Source organism: Triturus cristatus, chromosome 2_2 (assembly GCF_964204655.1).
Source record: "Triturus cristatus chromosome 2_2, aTriCri1.1, whole genome shotgun sequence".
Taxonomy (NCBI): domain Eukaryota; kingdom Metazoa; phylum Chordata; class Amphibia; order Caudata; family Salamandridae; genus Triturus; species Triturus cristatus.
In genome coordinates, this window is record NC_140582.1 from 1228927269 (window position 1) to 1228951079 (window position 23811).

Genomic DNA, 23811 nt, shown 5'->3' on the forward strand with positions numbered 1-23811 from the left:
AACTTGAACCTGATCAGGTTGAGTTTCTTGGGACAGGGGGACCTTCAAGGGCAGATCTGAGGCAGGCTCAATTAGACTGCCCCTCTCTTGAACCCCTCAGACAGCTGGCTGCTGCTGAGGCTGCAGGGAATGCTCAAGGTACCCATAGAGTGTATTGGGATGAAGGGCTACTGTATTCAGAGGCTAGAGACCCCAAGCCTGGTGCATCCAGGAGGTTGGTCATACCACTGAAGTTCAGAGGCTTCCTTCTTACCTTGGCCCATGATATTCCCCTTGCAGGACATCTAGGCCAGAACAAGACTTGGGACAGGCTTGTCCCTCACTTTCACTGGCCCCATATGTCAGAAGATACTAAGGAGTTTTGTCGCTCCTGTGTCACCTGCCAAGCCAGTGGCAAATCAGGTGGCACCACAAAGGCCCCCCTCATACCACTACCTGTGGTGGGGGTCCCCTTTGAAAGAGTGGGCATAGATATTGTAGGACCAATGGACCCACAAACAGCATCTGGGCACAGATTCATACTGGTGATAGTGGACCATGCCACCAGGTACCCAGAAGCAATTCCCCTGAGGACCACAACAGCTCCTGTTGTGGCAAGGGCCCTGCTTGGAGTATTCTCCAGAGTGGGCTTTCCAAAGGAGGTCATTTCTGACAGAGGTGCCAACTTCATGTCAGGATACTTGACTGCAATGTGGAAGGAGTGTGGTGTTAACTACAAGTTCACCACACCCTATCACCCACAGTGCAATGGGCTTGTTGAGAGATTCAACAAGACCCTAAAGGGAATGATAAAAGGATTACCAGACAAGCTTAGGCGAAGATGGGACATCCTTTTACCCTGCCTTCTGTTTGCTTACAGAGAGGTCCCACAAAAGGGGGTTGGCTACAGCCCTTTTGAGCTTTTGTTTGGGCATCCTGTAAGAGGACCCCTGTGTTTGGTGAAGGAAGGATGGGAGAGACCTCTCAGACAACCCAAACTAGACATAGTGGATTATGTACTTGGTCTCCGCTCCAGGATGGCAGAGTATATGAAGAAGGCTTCTAAAAACCTTGAGGCAAGCCAAGAACTCCAAAAAGCTTGGCATGACCAAAAGGCTGTACTGACTGTTTACCAGCCAGGACAGAAAGTGTGGGTGTTGGAGCCAGTGGCCCCAGCAGCACTCCAAGACAAATGGTCTGGACCCCACACTATTGTTGAGAAAAAGGGAGAAGTCACCTACTTGGTGGACCTTGGGACTCCCAGAAGCCCCCACAGGGTGCTTCATGTCAACAGATTGAAGGCATATGTTGACAGGGCAGACATGGGGCTACTCATGGCTACAGATGAGGGGCAGGAGGAAGAGAGTGACCCTCTCCCAGACCTGTTGACTCAGAACCCTGATGATGGCTCAGTTGATGGTGTGGTCTTTTCTGACAGCCTCACTGACCATCAGCAACAGGACTGCAGACAAGTTCTGCAATCCTACAGACATATGTTCTCTCTGACCCCAAGTCAGACAAACTGGTGCACCCATGAGGTGGACACTGGTGACAGTCTGCCTGTGAAGAGTAAAATCTACAGGCAACCTGACCATGTCAGGGACTGCATAAAAGTTGAGGTATAAAAGATGTTGGAGCTGGGAGTCATTGAACCTTCAGAGAGCCCTTGGGCTAGTCCTGTAGTTCTTGTGCCAAAACCTCACACCCAAGATGGTAAGAGAGAGATGAGGTTTTGCGTGGATTACAGGGGTCTCAATGCTGTCACTAGGACAGATGCCCACCCAATACCTAGGGCAGATGAGCTCATTGACAGACTGGCAGCTGCTAAGTTTTTGAGCACATTTGACCTGACAGCAGGCTACTGGCAAATCAGACTAGCTGAGAGTGCAAAGGCCAAAACTGCTTTCTCGACCCCAGGAGGACATTATCAATTTGTGGTAATGCCCTTTGGTTTGAAGAATGCATCTGCCACTTTCCAAAGGTTGGTGAATCAAGTCCTTACTGGGTTGGATGATTATTGTGCAGCTTATCTTGATGATATTGCTGTCTTTAGCTCCACCTGGGAGGATCACCTGGTCCACCTGAGGAATGTTTTAGAGGCCCTGCAAAAGGCAGGCCTCACTATCAAGGCCACTAAGTGCCAGATAGGGCAGAGCAAGGTTGTATACCTGGGCCACCTAGTTGGTGGGGGTCAGGTTCAACCACTGGAGAGCAAGATCCAGACCATAAAGGACTGGACTAGGTACCCAGGGCATAGGTGTACCCTAGGCCTACCAGGGGCTGCAGCATGTATTATGCCACCCCTGGCCTGGCCTTCCATTTTGACACAACTGGCTGATCACTCAGCTGGGGCAAGGTCGTGTAATCACCCCTTGCTTAGGTGTAGTATTCCTATACCTAACTTACATATAGACACATGTGTACCTATCAGTCACTCCTATGGCAGGCCTTAACAATCCTGGAGGCAGAGTGCTTGGTAACATGTGAGATGGTGCTCTAGCATGAGCTGAGCCTGTCTGCAGCTTTCGGAACCAAGTCCTTATAGCTGTTCTATGATATTGCCTACCATATACTCTTAAAGTGCCTTATAATCTTAGACGGTTATGGTAACTATGGTTTGGCTTTATCGAAACATGTCGTGTAAGGTGTCTAACACTGTGGAATAATACCCCCATGCCATTTCTGGACATGAGGATATTATTCCCCCCTTCTAGAGGGAAAGACATGTTAAAATCATACTTCACTGTTAGCCTCTGACCAAAGCCTCAGCATCACAAAATGGATGCTGCTGCCACGACACAAGTCTGACCTCCTGCAGCTGGGAGTGATCCCAGCCAGGGAGGCCTGGACAATAGGTTTCCTGCTTGGGGAGGTGCTAGCACCTCCCCAGACAGCCTTTAGTGTATTGGGGCAGGGTGGGCTGAAAGGAATGAGACATGCCTGGGGCACACAAGGTGTTCCTTGCATAGTCCAGTTCAAACTGGCACTGGGGCACTCCAGCCCCAGCTCTGGCGCGAAACTGGACAAAGGGAAGTGGGTGTAACCACCCCCTCCCAGGTCCCACCCATAAGGCGTGACCTAGCAGGTATCCCAGCCCCCCAGATTAGTATAAGAGTGGGAGTTGGGCCTCAAGACTTTAGATTATCCTGAACCTGCAACTTGAACAGAAACTCTGGACCTTCGACATTCGACGAAAGAAGAAGACTGAAGAATCTCCCTTGTGGCCAAGGAGTGGCTACCCTGTGCAAACAGGCACCATCAAGAGACTACCCTTTGCTTTGCCCACGTTCTACGAGGAACCGACTGCAGAGCCCGACCAGAGCCTTGACTTCCAGACTTCTCCGACCCTGATCCACATCCACAGCAAAGCTGAGATCCGTGGAGGCGACGAGCGACGTGGGACCGGCTACCTGGGAAAAGTGGCTAGTAACTTCAAGCGCAGCTTCTGAGGCACCCTCGAAGTTGTGCACCGGGGATTGAGAAGCCCCACCCCCAAGCACCATCTGCACCGAAGATCAGCCCCCCACACTCCACGAGTCCTGCGTGGGGCCCTTCTGCATTTTCCTGCTTGCCGCGTCTGTCCGGTTGCTTGCCCGCTGGCTAGTGGCCTTTGTGACGACGCACCCTGAAATCTTCTGCGCTGGTTTGGCTCCTCCAGACTGGCTCCCGCTTCTCTGCAAAGAAGAAGCACCCCAGACCTTCCTGGTCTGCACCAGAAGCAAGTCCTCCGTTCTTCGTGGGTTCCGCTTGCCAAGGCTTGGTGAGTCCTAGTCCAACTTCGACGCCGCCGACAGCAAGAGCCTTCGTGGGACAGCTCGCCTCCTGGTCCTGGTCATCCTCGACGCTTCCTGGTCCTCCTGGCTGCAGCGACAAGCTTCACCTTCACCTGCAATCTTCACGACATCGCCTGGTTCCTTCCTGGTTCCACGTGGTCACTGGCTAGTGACCTTGACTCTGTCCCTTCTGCTTGCAGGTCTCCTCTCTTCTTGATCCCAGCCTTGGGATCCACCGGACACTCTTCACTGACTGCCTGTCAGCATCTTTCTTCAGGCATCCATAGGAGTCGACGACGAAAACCAACGCATCTTCACCCCTATGCACCCGCAGCCTGTGGGCTAGGTAACTTGGGTACTCCGGTGCTCATCAGGATAGTGACTATCCTAGTGTCTAGTTTTCCAGTTTCAACTTCCTAGCTACTCCGGAAGTGTCCTAAATCTATCGTTTTCTAAACTGTACTATTGCTAGTGACTTTTACGCATTACGCGTGAGTGTTACCACTCTGCACACGAATCCCGTGGGCCTCCCACTTCCTAACTAACGCTAGTGTAGTGTAGCCCCAGCGATTCCCTAGGCCTAGGCCTATTCTATTTCCGTGACAGTGGTCCTTATACCACTTACTTAGTATATGGTTTGCGTGGCCCCTAGGGCCTAACTGTATTACTTACCTGTGTGACTTAATGTATGCTTAAATAAGACTGTGTTGTACTTACCTCTAATCTCATAAAGAGTGCTGAGGGTTTTCTTAGAATAAATACACTTTATTTTATATATATATCTGTTGTGGTGTCCTTTCATTTGGTATTCAAGGGATTATATATGGTATCACAGCTGGCTTCACATGCCATTCAGAGTTTAGCCTAAGACTGCTCTTGTCCATGCTACCACTAGGATAGCTGGTCTATAAGGTTGACTTTACAACCAATCACCATAAGGGTATTTGGACTGATATAAGGTGTGCACTAGATGGGTGATTGAGTTGTCTTTTGTGCCTCCTCTCTTACTTGTAATTCCTCCCCTTACATCATTCTTTGTTGTTGTTCATTAAAGGGGAAGGTGTGTATTATACTGGTATTTAGTGTATTGCACCTTTCCTTCTTCTCTGCCTTGCTGCTCAGCTAGTGTGGATGTACTGGAATGTTGGATGTGTGGTGAGGTATTGGAATGCTGGAATGCCTGTGATGTGAAGAGTGACAGTTGGGAGTATGGGCTGAGCAGCAAGAAGGCTGCTCCAGGTGGGGCTCTTAGTATGTTCCTATTATGCTCTTATTCCTCCTTTCCATGTAACCTACTCTTCAATAAATCTTCATGGAAAATTACTTGGACTCAACATCTTTCAGTATACTACAAGGGGGTGTGTCTGCTGCCCTCTGCTCAATGGGCAGACGCCGTGGCAGACCAGGGAAGTGGAAACGAAGAGGCTGTCCTTCTCTACAGGATTTGGTGAGTGTGATTTGTAAAATGCGGTAATTTAAAAGATAAAAACACCGGGACAATGCGTGCGTTGAGACGTTAAGACGATCAAAATATTTAAAGAGCTAAAACTAGAGAGAAACAAAATTCAATACTGGTTTGCACAGTGGAGAATAGTGACTTTTTTTATAGCGCTAAAAGGCCCCAGCCTACAAATGGAAGCATTGGGAATGTGCAAGTCTTTATTTTAAAATTGCATTATAAAAAATGTGTAGAGATTTAGTGTTTATTATAAAATGTTTTAAAATCTATATTTTTTGTAATAGATTGTCAGACTGTAGTGCTAATGTTTACTATGTTCATTACAAGGACGCACTTCAGAACTCAGTTTGTAACACCTTTAAATTATCTAAAAAAATAATAATAATAAACTTTTGTCACCATTAAGCGTTGCATGAATCTAAAGACAAGCACAGCCTTTGGTGTGGCAGGAAGGCTTGACATGTTTCTCAGGTAAGCACACCTGTCACCTTTTCATGTTTTGCCATTTTGGAGGGGGTTGTAGGCTAGTGAGCTTCCTTTTCAGGAGTTTTTCAGCAGTTTCAGGTTTTTTTAGAGCTTCTCATTGTTCAAAATCATACAATTTCTGATGTTTTAATTTATCTTTTTCCATGCACGCCATTGCTTGATTTTACTCGGAAGAAAGCATCATCACTCTTACTGTCACACATTTGATCACTGAATGTCACGCATAGGTACACCGAGATCATGGAAAGGTCACACATAAGCATTCTGAAAACCAAAATTGGCAGCTGTACTCCTGAAGAAAGCCTCACCTGGTCTCTGAAATTGTGGTTGTCAGGAACGGGTTCCGCTCCTGGACTTTGTAAGGACTGGGCTGACTAAGGTAGCTAGAAAATCCTATTTACGTAAAAAATGACAACAACAAAAAAAAAGAAATTAAATGACAATATTTTGGAAAGCTCAAGGGGGACATTTTGAAATAGAACCATAATAATTCTAAGGGACTAACAGATATATTAAGAGGAAGAAATTAAAACAAACCAACAAATATGATTAATTATGCAAAAGTCAATAAATCACATCTAAATTGACATCTGGGATCCTCTATCATCTTTATGCGGACGACACCCAAATCTACCTTAAGGTGTCCTCCACACACGATCTCTCCATCCTAAACTCTACTCTCAACTCCATTCAAAACTGGATGTCAACTCATCAACTGATTCTGAATCCCTCCAAAACTGAATTCCTCCTCCTCTCCTCCTCACTCTCTCCTCCTCCGGTTCAATCATGGATGGATCAGATGAATCTACTTAATGATAAACCCATCTTTGTCGACAGCGCAAAATCCCTTGGTGTCATACTCAACAAAAAACTCAATCTACTCTCCCACATCGATTCCATTGCAAAGTCTGCTCGATACCAACTGCACCTTCTTTGACGGATCCGACGCTTCTTCCCGGAAAAAGACCAAAAAAACGTGGTCCAATCGCTGGTTCTCTCTAGATTGGACTACTGCAATTCTCTTCTTACTGGCCTCCCCAAATCTCACTTGTCCCCCCTTCAATCTGTTCTCCATTCTGCAGCTCATTTCATATATGGGGCCATAAGAAGCGACCACATCACACCCATTTTATCTTCCCTCCGTTGGCTTCCCATCGAGGCAAGATCTATCTACAAGACTGCCTGTATCACCTACAAAGCCTTGCAGTCCTCTTCTCCTTGCTACTTGGCGAATAAACTGAAACTCTCTGGAGGCTCTAGACCATCACGCAATGCGGAAAATGTATTGCTTGAACCTCCCACTTTCAAAAGGGAAAGATCGATGGCCCAATCCTTTTCAGGCAATGCAGTGAGAATCTGGAACTCACTTCCGCCTCAGCTCCGGACCACCACCTCCTCCCGGTCCTTCAAAACTGACCTCAAACTTCTCCTCCTTCAAAGACACTTCCAAACCTAATTCACGCCTTATCTATTCTCTCAAGGAAGTTCTCTCACTATAGGAAATTCTGTACTCCATGCCTATAGAAGTGCCTTCCCAGTGTGTTCTTGTGTTTTGAATGACTGCGACTTATTGCAGTATTATACCTCTATTTGTATCCAGTATGCTTATGTAACATGCACGCTTGTCACTCTTTCCTCTTGTAACGTATCGTTTGCTACCTCATCTTGTATCTTGTTTACTGTTGTTACTTGCACAATTGTCACTTTTTCCTCATGTAACGTAACGTTTGCTCTTGTACTATGCACACTTGTAATTTTCTCCTCATGTAACGTTACTGTTCCTATTGTGAAGCGCTCTGACACCTTCGGGTAAAGTCCGCGCTATATAAAAACGCATAAATAAATAAATAAATAAATAAATAAATAAATAAATAAACAAACAAACATCAGAATTGGCGTGTTGTCTTTGGGGCAGGAAAATATTACAGCTCGCCCATGGAGGGGCTGCTTTACGTTTAATAATGGAACTCAAAGCATCCCCCTCCAAGGATCTTGCATGTGACGTGTGCAGCAGCTGTCAGGTCTATGCCAGTTTCCTCACCTACGTTGGTAGCAGGTGTTCTAAACGGTGCCGCCTCCTGCCTGCAACCACACTGTTATGTGTGTTGCCATCTTTAAGTGATCATATAGTTACTAACTTCCACCAGAAAAGTAGAAAATTCAGATATTTTTAAATGAAAATAAAGTAAAATATTTTGAGAAATTACAAAACTGTATCTTGTAAGTAACAGTTAGACTGTTCCTGTGAAGGTATTGCTTGAGAAGTAACTACACTGATACCACGTTATTAATTAAAAGTAGCTGAAAAGAGCCCGTTTATCATAATTAAAATAAATATTGATCCGCCCTTTTACTGTCGCATGGTATGGATTATAGGAATATACCAGACCCTGTTACAATGCTTATCCACAGCAGACATTTAAAAATGGCGCCGCCCTGCGCGGTGCTCGCGTGTTGTCCGTGCTCGCCTATTGTCCGTTCTCGCTGTCCGCGGCAGCCTCTTTGACAGCGGTGCCTTCCCTGCCTCTGCTGCCGCGGCCGCTCCTCCCCTTTAAGGGACACTTTGTGTCGGCAGACTCGGCCTTGGGCTCCGGTGCTGCTGAGCTGGAGCCGCGAGAGGCGGAAGCGGGGACCGCGGAGCCGGTGCGGGTCCAGGGACCGTGGGATGAGGCCGGTAAGTGCGGGGCCGGGCTGACAACCCTGTGCGGGGGATGGTGACTGGAGGGGCAATAAAATGGGCAAGAGTCGGGGGGTAGGAGAGGCTATAACATGGGCAGGAGTAAGGGAGGGACTGGAGGGGCAATAACATTGGCAGGGGGTATGAGGAAGGGTGGAAGACAGCCACCCCAGAGCAGCTGGGAATGGGGCTGTCCCCTGAGGACTGGAGGGGCAATAACATGGGCATGAGGCAGGGGGTAAGAGGGAGGGAGGGAAGGAGGGTGGAAGACAGTCACCCCAGAGCAATGGGGTGTCCCCAGAGGGCAGCAGTGGCATTAGTGGACGCTGAGGAGGTTAATCAACTATTCCGAAAATATTTGGGGAAAGTACACCTTTCGTCTAAACTCCAGTCTGGAATATTTTGGTACAAGTTACAATTTCCCCAAGTAGTTTTACTAGGGTTTTAAGTAGGAACATAAAAGTAGGGGAGGGGGTCTGTAAAGGAGCGTCGGGTAAGGAAGCGTATCTAGGAATCATTTCCAAAAGTCAGGGCCTATGAAAACAAAGGTGTGGCTTGAAACATGTAAACTAAAACCCTGTGCTTCCTGTAGTGTGAGACCCGGACAGTATTTTGGTGCTTCTGTGTGAGCTTGCTATTATTTCATCCAGACATATAACACAATAAGAGACATGCACCTAAAACAAGTCAGATCCATTGGCTTTGGCACTTCCTATTAACAGCATGAAGTAGACGAGTAACATAATGATTTTATTTTGAGTAGTTAGGATTGAAAATGTTCCAATTCTGGAAAATGAGGCTGGGAGTTAAACTATACCGAGGTCTGTGGTACTTGTTTTTGGAGTGGCTCAGTCATTCCCATTCTTCTCTAAACACTATTTCCCTTGCAGTTCCTCACGCTCCCCCTGTAAATGCTGCTTTGTTTCTACTCTTACACTCGCAATATGTTGACAGCTGAATACCGGATTAGCGCACACTCACACAGAAATATAAATTGGCGCACATGACTGTGTCTCTGCAGAGAGGCCAATGATGGGATAAACAAGTATTGTTAACACTTACTTCACCCACTGACAGGCATTGTGAGAAACGTGCACTACCTTCAGCCTCACCTCCAGGGGTCTCAATCGTGCCCATTATCAACACTCCCCCCCCCACAACCTGAACGCACAGAGACCCCTAGAGGCGACTCAATTCAAACTAAACCTTATGCATGAAAAAAATACAGAAATGCAACAATTCTGGATAATAACGCAAACACTCGTAGGAAAACGAAGATTCAGAAAAATATGGCTGACATGGACTACCCTAGCAGGTTTTACAGTAGTTATAAAGTAATCGATCAGTGTGTAGCCTATAAAGACAGAGACATGAATATAGAGCGAATAGGGATCTGTCTCAAGGCCTGGGTTAAAAAATGGCAATACTGTGAGAAGGAGGCGCTAAAGAGACAGATGTGTTTGGACTGGAGAGGCAAAGAGAGGGTTAATAAGAAAGAGAGAGGCGGATCCCAGGGAAGTTTGTGTTAGGAAGGAAGAACCTAGAAGACCCAGGAGCCTGAGGCATAACAGGGTTACAGCACTGTCGTAAAGCAAACAGCGGCCTAGACCTGGTTATTAAAACAGCCTTAACCGGGGAGCTGGGGACTGCTAGGACCTTTTGACTGGTTAGGCTGCACACACTGAGTCAGCTTCCAAAGACAAGAAATAAGAAGGGGGGACGCAAGCGTTAGAAGAGAGAAGGAGAAGGGAGACGCAAGTGTGAGAAGAGAGAGCCATGCAAGAGAGGAATGAGAAGGGAGACGCAAGTGTGAGAAGAGAGAGCCATGGCAAGAGAGGAATGAGAAGGGAGACGCAAGTGTGAGAAGAGAGCCATGGCAAGAGAGGAAGGAGAAGGGAGGCGCTAGTGTGAGAAGAGAGAGCCATGCAAGAGAGGAATGAGAAGGGAGACGCAAGTGTGAGAAGAGAGCCATGGCAAGAGAGGAATGAGAAGGGAGACGCAAGTGTGAGAAGAGAGAGCCATGGCAAGAGAGGAAGGAGAAGGGAGGCGCTAGTGTGAGAAGAGAGAGCCATGGCAAGAGAGGAAGGAGAAGGGAGACGCAAGTGTGAGAAGAGAGCCATGGCAAGAGAGGAATGAGAAGGGAGACGCAAGTGTGAGAAGAGAGAGCCATGGCAAGAGAGGAAGGAGAAGGGAGACGTAAGCGTAAGAAAAGAGAGCCACGGTAAGCGAGGAAGGAGAAGGGAGACACAAGCGTACGAAGAGAGAGCCACGGCAAGAGAGGAAGGAGAAGGTAGGACGGAGGAATCAGTAGAGAGGAGAAGGCTCGGACCTTGCATGGCCAATGGCTGAAGAGAAAGGTAAACATGCAAACCGAGGGAGGAGGGTAACAAGCAAGTAATTCAAGAGGACGGGAGAGATGAGGCTAAAAGAAGGATTAATAAAGAGGATGGAGTAATCAGATTAGAGGGGCTCACTGGGAAAGTAGTGGGTGAAGACAGTAGTGGCCGCAGAATAAACTGAGAGAGTAAGAGCAGAGAGCAGGTTAGATGCAAAAGTGAGAAAAGGCAAAGTGGGATTAAGAGCAGCAGAGAATGCCCTCTTCAGGATACACGATCAAGGGAGAGGTCCGAAGTCCTGCCACTGAACCGGTTCAGCTCCCTTCTGAAAGTCACAGATGCCTGCACCGATGGGTCTAAAGGGTTTGGAGTATTTGAGCATCCTATTGAAAAGCTGGCATCAAATATGGCCTGGGACGATGTCCTTGTTTGCGCCCAGATCTCGGTGGATATTGTTACGTGGCACTATCATCGATTGCCTTCAGGAGATAGAGCTCAAATACTGAAATATCCCGCGCCCTATGGCCAGAACATGCTTCCCATATTATCACTTCCAATTGGGAAGTCCTTTATGGCAATGATACGAAGGGTGGGACATACATTGGGCTAATCTTGGGCTCATCCTGGTAACGCTTTGCGGTGGCTCTTGGCTGGGAGTGTAGAGCTTGCGCCTAACGAGCCTCTTACCAAATTCAACGAGGCGCTTTGTACGCGTTCATAGAAAAATGTTTCGGTAAGGGTGAAGGATGTAATTGACGCAGGTATAAGGATCGGGAAGGTGGCCCATCCTAATAGAACTTCAAACTGTGTCAGAAGAGAATGCAGCAGCTGATGAGAGCAGACATGTATGTCAATTCTCTCTAATCTTCTCTCTTGCATCACCAGAAACTTCAAATTGAAGAGAAATACCAAGTAGGGCTCCTTGGAACTTGTGTGAACTTAATGGATTCGTAGCATCTGTTGTGCCTTGAACTTTGTAAATTATGTGCAATTGATTCGAAACAAATTTGGCAAATAGAAGACGGAATGAGCAAGCTGCCCATTCGTGCACCTACAAAGGGCTATTTTTCTCCTTGTTTGAACCTCAAACATACTCTGTAAACCCATGATGGTGCAGTTGATGAGCAGATTATACAAATATTTGGGAATACCGTCTCACATAAACCATGTGGAAGGATGGCAGGCTCGCACAACATTATGAAAGTTAGAGTACACTTTTTGAAATTGTATCTACTGCATTTGTGGCACTGGTTTCTTGACAACTTTATTGAACGGAAAAAAGGGAGAAGCACACCTGACAGTGGAACCCTCTATACAACAGCACCTGACCTGCTATCCCTCATTTATTCTTACCCCTCTATACTTGCTGGGGTTTGTGTGCACACTGATTCACACCCACTGTCACAATGCAAGTTCCTCTGGGAACCTAACATATTTTAAACACAAGCACAGATGCACCACATGTCAAGAAGTAAAGAAGAACAATTATAAAATCTATTTCCGACATCAGTGTTCTTATGAAAACGATTTTTTATCTTATTTATTCCAAAAAAGTCATTTATTTTAAAAAACAAGATCATAAGCATCATTGTTTTCAACAGCACAGCCAACGCGTTTCGTCCTTGAAGCGGACTTCTTCAGGGCGCTTAATATGAAAACAGGATCAATCCTATTGGAAAAGAGCCAGTGGGTAATCAGATCCGTAGTTTTTAGATAGTTCCCCTTTTGCAACGGGGTTATACTATATCAGAATTGCACATCCACCTTCTCCAAATCATAATAAAAAGAAAGGGATTTATGTATATGTAGACTACGAGGGTATTTACATAAGCTCTCGTCACAAATGGTCCATATTCTGGTGTGAAGAACAATAGTCTCTGGAGTCACTGTAATATTAGCAACCACATCAGATCATATCCCCTCACACGTTTCTCTGAGTTAAATAATCATGTTCAATCTCTGCAGCCAATATGCGGCTGTCTTGACAACCCGAACGTGCTGTGTATCGCAGCCGAAGTCCGCTTCAAGGACGAAACGTGTCGGCTGTGCTGTTGAAAACAATGATGCTTATGATCTTGTTTTTTAAAATGAATGACTGTTTTTTGGAATAAATAAGATAAAAAATCGTTTTCATAAGAACACTTATGTCGGAAATAGATTTTATAATTGTTCTTCTTTACTTCTTGACATGTGGTGCATCTGTGCTTGTGTTTAAAACTTTATTGAACAGGTTGATCAGATGTAGCCAGCTGCTAGTGATGCCTAGAGCCACAAAGTGATCTGCTGTTCATCCTTTGGGCTACTCATTTCTCTAAAATGTATGAGGGCTGCAGTGAAAAAGTACCATGCATAGCTCCTCACCCAGTCGGGCGTGAATTTTGCTCATGAATAAACGTTTAGACAGCCCTAAGTTTTCCAAACTTATAAGATGATCATTTCTATCCTATTTTATGGTGATTAATATGCTGTAAACGGTGTCTCTGGAGACGGCCTACTAGCCCTGCCTCCCACACGTGAATGACAGAAATCTTCAGGTTGTCTTCTGCCTAGCGGTTCCTGCATGGACTTCCAAGGGTCATGAGGAGTTAACATTTGAGGAACTTCCTTGGCACGCTTCCAGGTAGTCCACATTAATGACCATTTGGAGATGCAACTGAACACGGTTTTCATGCTCCTTCACATCGGGATGGATGAATTAGACCAGACCCATCAAGTTTCCGCTGATGTTTTTGTAACTTTTCGCATCTGCGTGTCCTCTTCTTTCCTTTGCACGGGAGCATGGCTTTGTGTAGTCTGTTCAGAGGAGGGGGAATGTTGTAAGACTCTCCGGGATCCTGGTTTTGTGTCTGCCTTCTGGTAGTGACTCCCAGAAATGACCAACAGAGACCTTTCGGCTGCTTTTTCTCTGGCACATAGGGTTGTTAGTGGATGTGGGTCTCGGTGGACATTGTGGTCCAGCTCCTCCAATGATGTTAATTGTCTTCGTGTTTGCAGAGGCGCGGCAGGAAAAGCCACTGTTACTTATTAGGTCGAGCCTAGCGGCAGCGCACTTGCGCTGCTCGCTCTGCGAGGCATGCTGTGAAAGTATGCTGTGGAAGCCACGACCACTCTTCTCCCATATTTTTATATTGGCTGGTGTCATTGTCCTTGGTAAATGCTGGCTTCGGATTCATTATGAGGCTTGTTAGTCCCTCCTTGTTACCGCCTTGTCGCCATTTGTTACTGCCCATAAGGACTGGACCTTTTACTTGGCACGTTGCACTGACTGCTTTATCTAGTGAGTGAGCACTATTTTAGTTATTGACACTGATGGGTACAATGGCGGCTGCTTTATTGTATTTGCATGTTGAGCGCAGCGCCCACTTCAAGAAAACCGCACTCTGTTTTTTTTTTTTTTTCATTTCAAACTTTAAAACTGAGCATGGCGCCTGCTTTAGGGACACTGCACTCAGTTTATTTTATTATTTTTTTAAATTTAATACCGGGCATGGTGCCCGCTTCAGGGACACCGCGCTTAGTTTCAATATGTTTTTTATTAACGTATGTGACCACTGTGCTCTGCAGTGCAATAGGTGTTGCTTTTGGTATTGTAAATTACATTGTAAATGACAATGCCTTTTATAAAAAATTGAAAGGCAATGTCATTTACAATGTCAATAGCTCAAAAGTTGCGAGACCTTTTGCATTGTAAATGCTTGTTTTTATTTTCTGCATGAGTCTGTGTTCTTTAAGTAGAGGGATTGTATCAAGCGGGTGTGTAACTTCTGGGGTGTTGAGAGGTGCTATAACCACCCTCCACAAACAGAGTTGATTGACCACCTATGTGACTCGGGCCTCCCTGGGATCGGTGTATGTGTTATGTGCTGGCCACCTCTGTCTATGTGCACCTGATCTCAAATTCTAGAAATGGGGTGATGGTGTCCCCCAACAGAGACTTGTCTGGACACTGAGGATCCCATTACAGCCACGACAGAAATGACGGTCCTCGACAGCAGAAATCGAGAAACTTTGTTAGTGTAGGTACTGAGGTTGAAGCAAAGACCCTAGCCAATTGCATAGCTGACCACAGCAACAGAGCCACTACGTGTCTAGTGTAGTGGGAGGCCATGAAAACTGTGATCCGTGGACATTGCATGCAGTCAGAGGGTCGCGATGCACCCTTGGCAGGGAACTCAAACAAGTGAAGCATCACTGGGACGTCTTGAGAGGGCGGCGCTGCAAGGCCGCGCGGCGTGATCCGCTTTGACTGCTGCACGGGTGCGCCATGCGCAGCTGCTTGAGCCATTGCGCTGCGTGGACTGCAAGATGTACCAAACTAAAGTGCATGCAGAGGGAAATAAAGCAGGTGCCCATTAGGCTGGCTCTTGAAGCGGGCATCAGAAGTTGACCCAATTACTTGGATTTGCCTTTCCCCGATTCAGTTGTCACCCAGGCCGCAACACATGGCTTGTTCTGCGACCATTACCGGACCCTATACTGTTTCTTGCCTGACCAGAGGGGTTTGGCATTCATGACATCTTCCTTACGGTTGAATTGCCACCCATGCCCGTGGAGCATAGGGAAACCTTAGGCTGCCCAGTAACTGACCAAGTGATACAGGGCGCTATTGTGCTCCCCCCCCCCCCCCCCCCCCCCCCCTCTACCTGCAAGACTCTGGGCCCAGACAGCCTACCTATTTAATTTGATAAAACCTATGTAGCCTTCTTGGTCTCTCAGCTGGTAGAGCTGTATGCGGTGGCCCTGGTAGACAGACGCCTATCCCTGTCCTAGAGTTCAGCGAGGATGGTATCGCCCCCGAAACCCGGTCGTGACCTGGAGAGGGTTGCCTAATACGGACCTCTGTCCATGCTCGACAGCGATTATATAACATTGTTAGCAAAATACTGGCGATGCCCCAGTTGGAACTCATGCCCACATTGATACACCAGGACCAGAAGGGTTCATACCGGGCAGGTCCACGTCGCTCAGCATCCGGGGCACAAGGCCCCAGCCTGATGGCCCTGGAAATTGAGAAAGCATTAAATATCTGGACGGGGAGAACCTGTTGAAGTGCTGAGAAGGATGGGGCTACGAGGCCGGTTCCTACGAGTGATTCTGCTCCTATGCACGGAGCTGACGCCACGACTTGAGAGAGTAGGGACACGAGGCCGGTTCCTACGAGTGATTCTGCTCCTATGCACGGAGCTGACGCCACGACTTGAGAGAGTAGGGACACGAGGCCGGTTCCTACGAGTGATTCCGCTCCTATGCACGGAGCTGACGCCACGACTTGGGAGAGTAGGGACACGAGGCCGGTTCCTACGAGTGATTCTGCTCCTATGCACGGAGCTGACGCCACGACTTGAGAGAGTAGGGCTACGAGGCCGGTTCCTACGAGTGATTCTGCTCCTATGCACGGAGCTGACGCCACGACTTGAGAGAGTAGGGACACGAGGCCGGTTCCTACGAGTGATTCTGCTCCTATGCACGGAGCTGACGCCACGACTTGAGAGAGTAGGGACACGAGGCCGGTTCCTACGAGTGATTCCGCTCCTATGCACGGAGCTGACGCCACGACTTGGGAGAGTAGGGACACGAGGCCGGTTCCTACGAGTGATTCTGCTCCTATGCACGGAGCTGACGCCACGGCTTGGGAGAGTAGGGCTACGAGGCCGGTTCCTACGAGTGATTCTGCTCCTATGCACGGAGCTGACGCCACGGCTTGAGAGAGTAGGGCTACGAGGCCGGTTCCTACGAGTGATTCTGCTCCTATGCACGGAGCTGACGCCACGACTTGGGAGAGTAGGGACACGAGGCCGGTTCCTACGAGTGATTCTGCTCCTATGCACGGAGCTGACGCCACGACTTGGGAGAGTAGGGACACGAGGCCGGTTCCTACGAGTGATTCTGCTCCTATGCACGGAGCTGACGCCACGACTTGAGAGAGTAGGGACACGAGGCCGGTTCCTACGAGTGATTCTGCTCCTATGCACGGAGCTGACGCCACGACTTCAGAGAGCGGAGGATTGTGCAGCCTTACCCGATGAAGTAGAGGCACGTGCCAGGGTTGTCCCTTCTCACCCCTGCTGTTCGTCCTGGCAGTGGAACCCCTGGCACAGCGGCTGTGGCAGCCGGGGCACCCTGTCCGCTGATGTCCTAGTGCACATTAGGGACGTGTCCGCTGGTGTTGCAGATGTGATAGAGATTCTAGGCCACTTCAAAGTCCCCTCTGGATTAGGCTTTAGCTGGACGTTTTTTTTTTTGTTCGTCTTCTTCCCCCCCCCCCCCCCCCCCCCCCCCCCCCCCCCCCCCCGTCTGAACTTCCCTGCTCAGACTGTCGGGTTTGGGGGCCAGATGATCGGGTCCGATGGGAGCTGCAGACCTATAGGTAGGTAAGTATTGATCTTTAATTCGGCATGGAACCTGCTTGATGGCAACCTCACGGGGGGCCCCAGATTGCTTTATGGTGTTTGCTTCATCTCTCAGTTCATGGCCGAGGGGCGCGAGTCAAACTGGTGATGCTGCCCAGACTCCTTTACTACTTCACATCCCCGTGGCACTTTGAGTCCTGAACGCAATGCTGGGTGCTTTACTCTGGAACAAGGGGAGGCGTAGAGTGGCTCTCTTCATCTGCAGGTGCCGCCCAACCGTGCGGGTTGGGGGCTCCGGTGTTAGGACACTATTACTAGCAGGGTGGCTGGTCACAGCCTAGACGGCGTGGGGGCAGGGACAGTGGCTGACACGCAGACCCAGATACTAGAGCTATTTCTTCCTGCCTCCTGTGCACGAACTCGTGTTATATGTAACGAGTTGTACGTCACCCACAACTCTATGATGTCATGGCACCCTGGTGGTGAGCCCACTGTATGACGTGCGGTGTCGGAGTGCTGCACTTTCCCTGCAATGGAGGTTCAGCGGAAGTGACGTGTAGCAGGCACACTGCTGTAATCTGAGAGCTGGCTGTGGTGGGTGAGGGTGTGAGTACCAACAGACTCCCTGCCCACTTGTTGCTAGAAGTCAACAGATTCTGTCCGTCCTCCCGACTCTTTACGCATCGTCGGCTTGGACTCAAGCTGCAGTATGGGCAACTAACGCCAGTTAATGACCCCGAAGAAAGCAATAATGCTACACCTCCAGCACGACCACAAGTTTACATTTCCTGAGCACCAGAGAAAGTGCCAATGCCCAGCTATTCAGAGAGCTGGACACTGATGTGTGCCAAGCACCCCTGGGTAAAAAGAGGGGCGCAATGTCATGGTGCTGTTGGATGCATGCACCGCCCCAGGGGCTAGGTGCCTCTGGATGCATATACCGCCTCTGGATGCATGCACCGCCCCGGGGGCTAGGTGCCTCTGGATGCATGCACCGCCCCGGGGGCTAGGTGCCTCTGGATGCATATACCGCCCCTGGATGCATGCACCGCCCCGGGTGCTAGGTGCCTCTGGATGCATATACCGCCCCTGGATGCATGCACCGCCCCGGGGGCTAGGTGCCTCTGGATGCATGCACTGCCCCGGGGGGGGGTGCCTCTGGATGCATGCACCGCCCCGGGGGCTAGGTGCCTCTGGATGCATGCACCGCCCCGGGGGCTAGGTGCCTCTGGATGCATGCACCGCCCCGGGGGCTAGGCGCCTCTGCATGCATGCACCGCCCCGGGGGCTAGGCGCCTCTGCATGCATGCACCGCCCCGGGGGCTAGGCGCCTCTGCATGCATGCACCGCCCCGGGGGCTAGGCGCCTCTGCATGCATGCACCGCCCCGGGGGCTAGGCGCCTCTGCATGCATGCACCGCCCCGGGGGCTAGGCGCCTCTGCATGCATGCACCGCCCCGGGGGCTAGGCGCCTCTGCATGCATGCACCGCCCCGGCGGCTAGGCGCCTCTGGATGCATGCACCGCCCCGGGGGACGAGGCGCCTCTGGATGCATGCACTACCCCGGGGGACATGGTGCCTCTGGATGCATGCACCACCCTGGGGCTAGGCGCCTCTGCATGCATGCACCCCCGCCCCGGGGGCTTGGTGCCTCTTCATGCATGTACCCCCCCACCGGGGCGAGGCACCACTGCATGCATGCATCTCCCTCCCCCCACCCCCCGGGGCGAGGCGCTGCTGCATGCATCCCCCCCCCCCAGGATGAGGCACCGCTGCATGCATGCACCCCTAGGACCGAAGCGCCGCTGCATGCTTTGGGCACTGCAGCTCTGGTGACGTCTGGTGGCTGCTCTACACCTGGGCACCAGATGATGGCCTGGCCGGGTTTAAATAAGCTGCATAGAGGTGATAGCATAGGTGTGAGGCTGCAGGGCGCACTCTCTCTTTAGACGGGCCTACCACAGAGGACAGCCGTGAAGAACGCGGACCGGGCACAGGGAGACAACCGTGAGAAGGTGCCAAGGGAGAGGGAGGAGGAGGAGTCGGAGACCAGCCTGGGTGGAAAACCACGCAGCGAATCTCCTGGGCTCCAGGGACCGGGCGGCAGATGAACAACACATCAAACGTGCATGAAAAACACTGGTGCTGCGGGCACCGGTGCCAAGTGTGAGCTCATGCCTGGTGCTGGCCACAGATGCAGTGTGCCCACCCCTACCGCGGTAAGGCAATCGGGCCAGGCGTGGGAGTGTGGGGGCCCACCCCTACTGCTGCAAGGCACCAGGGTCCAGGCGTGGGAGTGTGGGGGCCCACCCCTACTGCTGCAAGGCACCAGGGTCCAGGCGTGGGAGTGTGGGGCCCCACCCCTACTGCTGCAAGGCACCAGGGTCCAGGCGTGGGAGTGTGGGGGCCCACCCCTACTGCTGCAAGGCACCAGGGTCCAGGCGTGGGAGTGTGGGGGCCCACCCCTACTGCTGCAAGGCACCAGGGTCCAGGCGTGGGAGTGTGGGGGCCCACCCCTACTGCTGCAAGGCACCAGGGTCCAGGCGTGGGAGTCCACCCCTACTGCTGCAAGGCACCAGGGTCCAGGCGTGGGAGTGTGGGGGCCCACCCCTACTGCTGCAAGGCACCAGGGTCCAGGCGTGGGAGTGTGGGGGCCCACCCCTACTGCTGCAAGGCACCAGGGTCCAGGCGTGGGAGTGTGGGGCCCCACCCCTACTGCTGCAAGGCACCAGGGTCCAGGCGTGGGAGTGTGGGGCCCCACCCCTACTGCTGCAAGGCACCAGGGTCCAGGCGTGGGAGTGTGGGGGCCCACCCCTACTGCTGCAAGGCACCAGGGTCCAGGCGTGGGAGTGTGGGGGCCCACCCCTACTGCTGCAAGGCACCAGGGTCCAGGCGTGGGAGTGTGGGGGCCCACCCCTACTGCTGCAAGGCACCAGGGTCCAGGCGTGGGAGTCCACCCCTACTGCTGCAAGGCACCAGGGTCCAGGCGTGGGAGTGTGGGGGCCCACCCCTACTGCTGCAAGGCACCATGGTCCAGGCGTGGGAGTGTGGGGGCCCACCCCTACTGCTGCAAGGCACCAGGGTCCAGGCGTGGGAGTGTGGGGGCCCACCCCTACTGCTGCAAGGCACCAGGGTCCAGGCGTGGGAGTGTGGGGGCCCCACCCCTACTGCTGCAAGGCACCAGGGTCCAGGCGTGGGAGTGTGGGGGCCCACCCCTACTGCTGCAAGGCACCAGGGTCCAGGCGTGGGAGTGTGGGGGCCCCACCCCTACTGCTGCAAGGCACCATGGTCCAGGCGTGGGAGTGTGGGGGCCCACCCCTACTGCTGCAAGGCACCAGGGTCCAGGCGTGGGAGTGTGGGGGCCCCACCCCTACTGCTGCAAGGCACCAGGGTCCAGGCGTGGGAGTGTGGGGGCCCACCCCTACTGCTGCAAGGCACCAGGGTCCAGGCGTGGGAGTGTGGGGGCCCACCCCTACTGCTGCAAGGCACCAGGGTCCAGGCGTGGGAGTGTGGGGGCCCACCCCTACTGCTGCAAGGCACCAGGGTCCAGGCGTGGGAGTCCACCCCTACTGCTGCAAGGCACCAGGGTCCAGGCGTGGGAGTGTGGGGGCCCACCCCTACTGCTGCAAGGCACCATGGTCCAGGCGTGGGAGTGTGGGGGCCCACCCCTACTGCTGCAAGGCACCAGGGTCCAGGCGTGGGAGTGTGGGGGCCCACCCCTACTGCTGCAAGGCACCAGGGTCCAGGCGTGGGAGTCCACCCCTACTGCTGCAAGGCACCAGGGTCCAGGCGTGGGAGTGTGGGGGCCCACCCCTACTACTGCAAGGCACCAGGGTCCAGGCGTGGGAGTGTGGGGGCCCACCCCTATTACTGCAAGGCACCAGGGTCCAGGCGTGGGAGTGTGGGGGCCCACCCCTACTGCTGCAAGGCACCAGGGTCCAGGAGGGGGGGGGAGTGCGTTCCCTTCAGTCTGAGGGTGGGTGTGGGGGCCCACCCTTACTTCAGTGAAACCATGGGGCCCAGGAGGGGGGGGGGGGGGCATTCCTACCACTGTAACGCACCGGGGCCCAGGAGGGTAGTGCGTTCAGTCTGAGGGTGGGGTTTGGGGGTCCACCCCTACTGCAGTTAAACTCCGGGTCCTAGGCGGGGTAGTGCGTGCCCTTCAGCCTGAGAGTGGGGGCCCACCCTTACCGCAGTGGGCCCCCACAGAGAGAGTGTGGTGTGGGTGGTGTCAGAGTGGGCTGTGCAGGCTCAGGGGGCCAAGTGCCCCAGAGCAGCAGAGACTCGCTACTACATTCATGCGGCCAAACTACACTGATTAAGCAAATTGGTTCCGCTAGGGAAGTAAACGGGCTTCTAGGCACTGTCGAAACACTGTGCACCTTTTCAATCTCCGAGGAGAGGGGCCCTCAGGGGCCCAAGTGAGGAAAGGGCAGCAGAGACTCCGAACACGACATGCAGGCGACTCCCCAGAATAAACGAGCAGCCCCTGTCCGGGATGAAAGGGGGCTTCTAGGCACTTCAAAACTGAGTTGGAGGAGCAGGGCTGTAGCTCTTCTGTCTCTGGGTAATTCTTAGCCTTTGACCTGGGACTATCGGTTCACCGGATCGGGCTTATTAGCTAATTAGCTCCAGTTGATTACTCTTTTTATCTTCAAAGCTGTTAAGTTTAATACATTTCTTAAATATTTATTGTACATAAGGCAATTAGATCTTTTTATGACATGCTTTTAAAATGTATTTTTTTATGAAATTGTGTTTTATGTGCTTCTGTGCTTTTATGACTTTTCATGTCGAAATAAAGCTTTGATTGATTGATTGGTATCGGGCTTAACTATATTGGTCTGTTTAATTGTGTTCCATCGTAAGATATGTTTTATTCTTCCGGTGCCTTGAAGCTGTAATATGCGCTTTACATCAATAAAACATTGTCTGGAACGTAGACGTTTATCACAAGTAGACTCCACGCCGACATCTCCCCGCAGCGCCCTCCTGCTTGTGAGACAGTATCTCAAGCAGACTCTACGCCGACATCTCCCTGCAGCGCCCTCTTGCTTGGAAGACAGTATCGCAAGCGGACTCCACGCCGACATCTCCCTGCAGCGCCCTCTTGCTTGGAAGACAGTATCGCAAGCGGACTCCACGCCGGCATCTCCCTGCAGCGCCCTCATGCTTGGGTGACAGCATCACAAGCAGACTCCACGCCGACATCTCCCTGCAGCGCCCTCTTGCTTGGGTGACAGTATCACACGCAGACTCCACCCCGACATCTCCCTGCAGCGCCCTCATGCTTGGGTGACAGTATCACAAGCAGACTCCACGCCGACAGCTCCCTGCAGCGCCCTCCTGTTTGTGTGACAGCATCACAAGCAGACTCCACGCCGACATCTCCCCGCAGCGCCCTCCTGCTTGGGTGACAGTATCGCAAGCAGACTCCACGCCGACATCTGCCTGCAGCGCCCTCATGCTTGGGTGACAGTATCACAAGCAGACTCCACGCCGACATCTCCCCGCAGCGCCCTCATGCTTGGGTGACAGTATCACAAGCAGACTCCACGCCGACATCTCCCTGCAGCACCTTCATGCTTGGATGACAGTATCTCAAGCAGACTCCACGCCGACATCTCCCTGCAGCACCTTCTTGCTTGGATGACAGTATCTCAAGCAGACTCCACGCTGACATCTCCCTGCAGCAGCCCTCCTGCTTGGGTGACAGTATCACAAGCAGACTCCACGCCGGCATCTCCCTGCAGCGCCCTCATGCTTGGGTGACAGTATCACAAGCAAACTCCATGCCGGCATCTCCCTGCAGCGCCCTCATGCTTGGGTGACAGTATCACAAGCAGACTCCACGCCGACATCTCCTTGCAGCGCCCTTATGCTTGGGTGACAGTATCACAAGCAGACTCCACGCCGGCATCTCCCTGCAGCGCCCTCATGCTTGGGTGACAGTATCACAAGCAGACTCCACCCCGACATCTCCCTGCAGCAGCTCTCATGCTTGGGTGACAGTATCACAAGCAGACTCCACGCCGGCATCTCCCTGCAGCAGCCTTCAGGCTTGGGTGACAGTATCACACGCAGACTCCACGCCGGCATCTCCCTGCAGCAGCCTTCATGCTTGGGTGACAGTATCACAAGCAGACTCCACGCCGGCATCTCCCTTCAGCGGCCTCATGCTTGGGTGACAGTATCACAAGCAGAGTCCACGCCGACATCTCTCTGCAGCCCCCTCATGCTTGGGTGACAGTATCACACGCAGACTCCACCCCGACATCTCCCTTCAGCGCCCTCATGCTTGGGTGACAGTATCGCAAGCAGACTCCACGCCGACATCTGCCTGCAGCGCCCTCATGCTTGGGTGACAGTATCACAAGCAGACTCCACGCCGACATCTCCCCGCAGCGCCCTCATGCTTGGGTGACAGTATCACAAGCAGACTCCACGCCGACATCTCCCTGCAGCACCTTCTTGCTTGGATGACAGTATCTCAAGCAGACTCCACGCTGACATCTCCCTGCAGCAGCCCTCCTGCTTGGGTGACAGTATCACAAGCAGACTCCACCCCGACATCTCCCTGCAGCTCTCATGCTTGGGTGACAGTATCACAAGCAGACTCCAGCCGGCATCTCCCTGCAGCACCCTCATGCTTGGGTGACAGTATCACAAGCAGACTCCACGCCGACATCTCCCTGCAGCACCTTCATGCTTGGATGACAGTATCTCAAGCAGACTCCACGCCGACATCTCCC

At 51.7% G+C, this 23811-nt stretch overlaps 1 protein-coding gene across 1 annotated transcript in view; it reads left to right on the forward strand.

The window, feature by feature from the left end:
- The first annotated feature begins 8198 nt into the window (after positions 1-8198).
- Positions 8199-23811, forward strand: part of LOC146863457 (ATP-dependent RNA helicase homolog DQX1-like) — a 322272-nt gene continuing 306659 nt past the window's right edge. The window contains exon 1 of the mRNA XM_085642888.1: positions 8199-8371. The gene's annotated coding sequence lies outside the window, so the exon portion shown is untranslated. The remainder of the gene's footprint in view (positions 8372-23811) is intronic.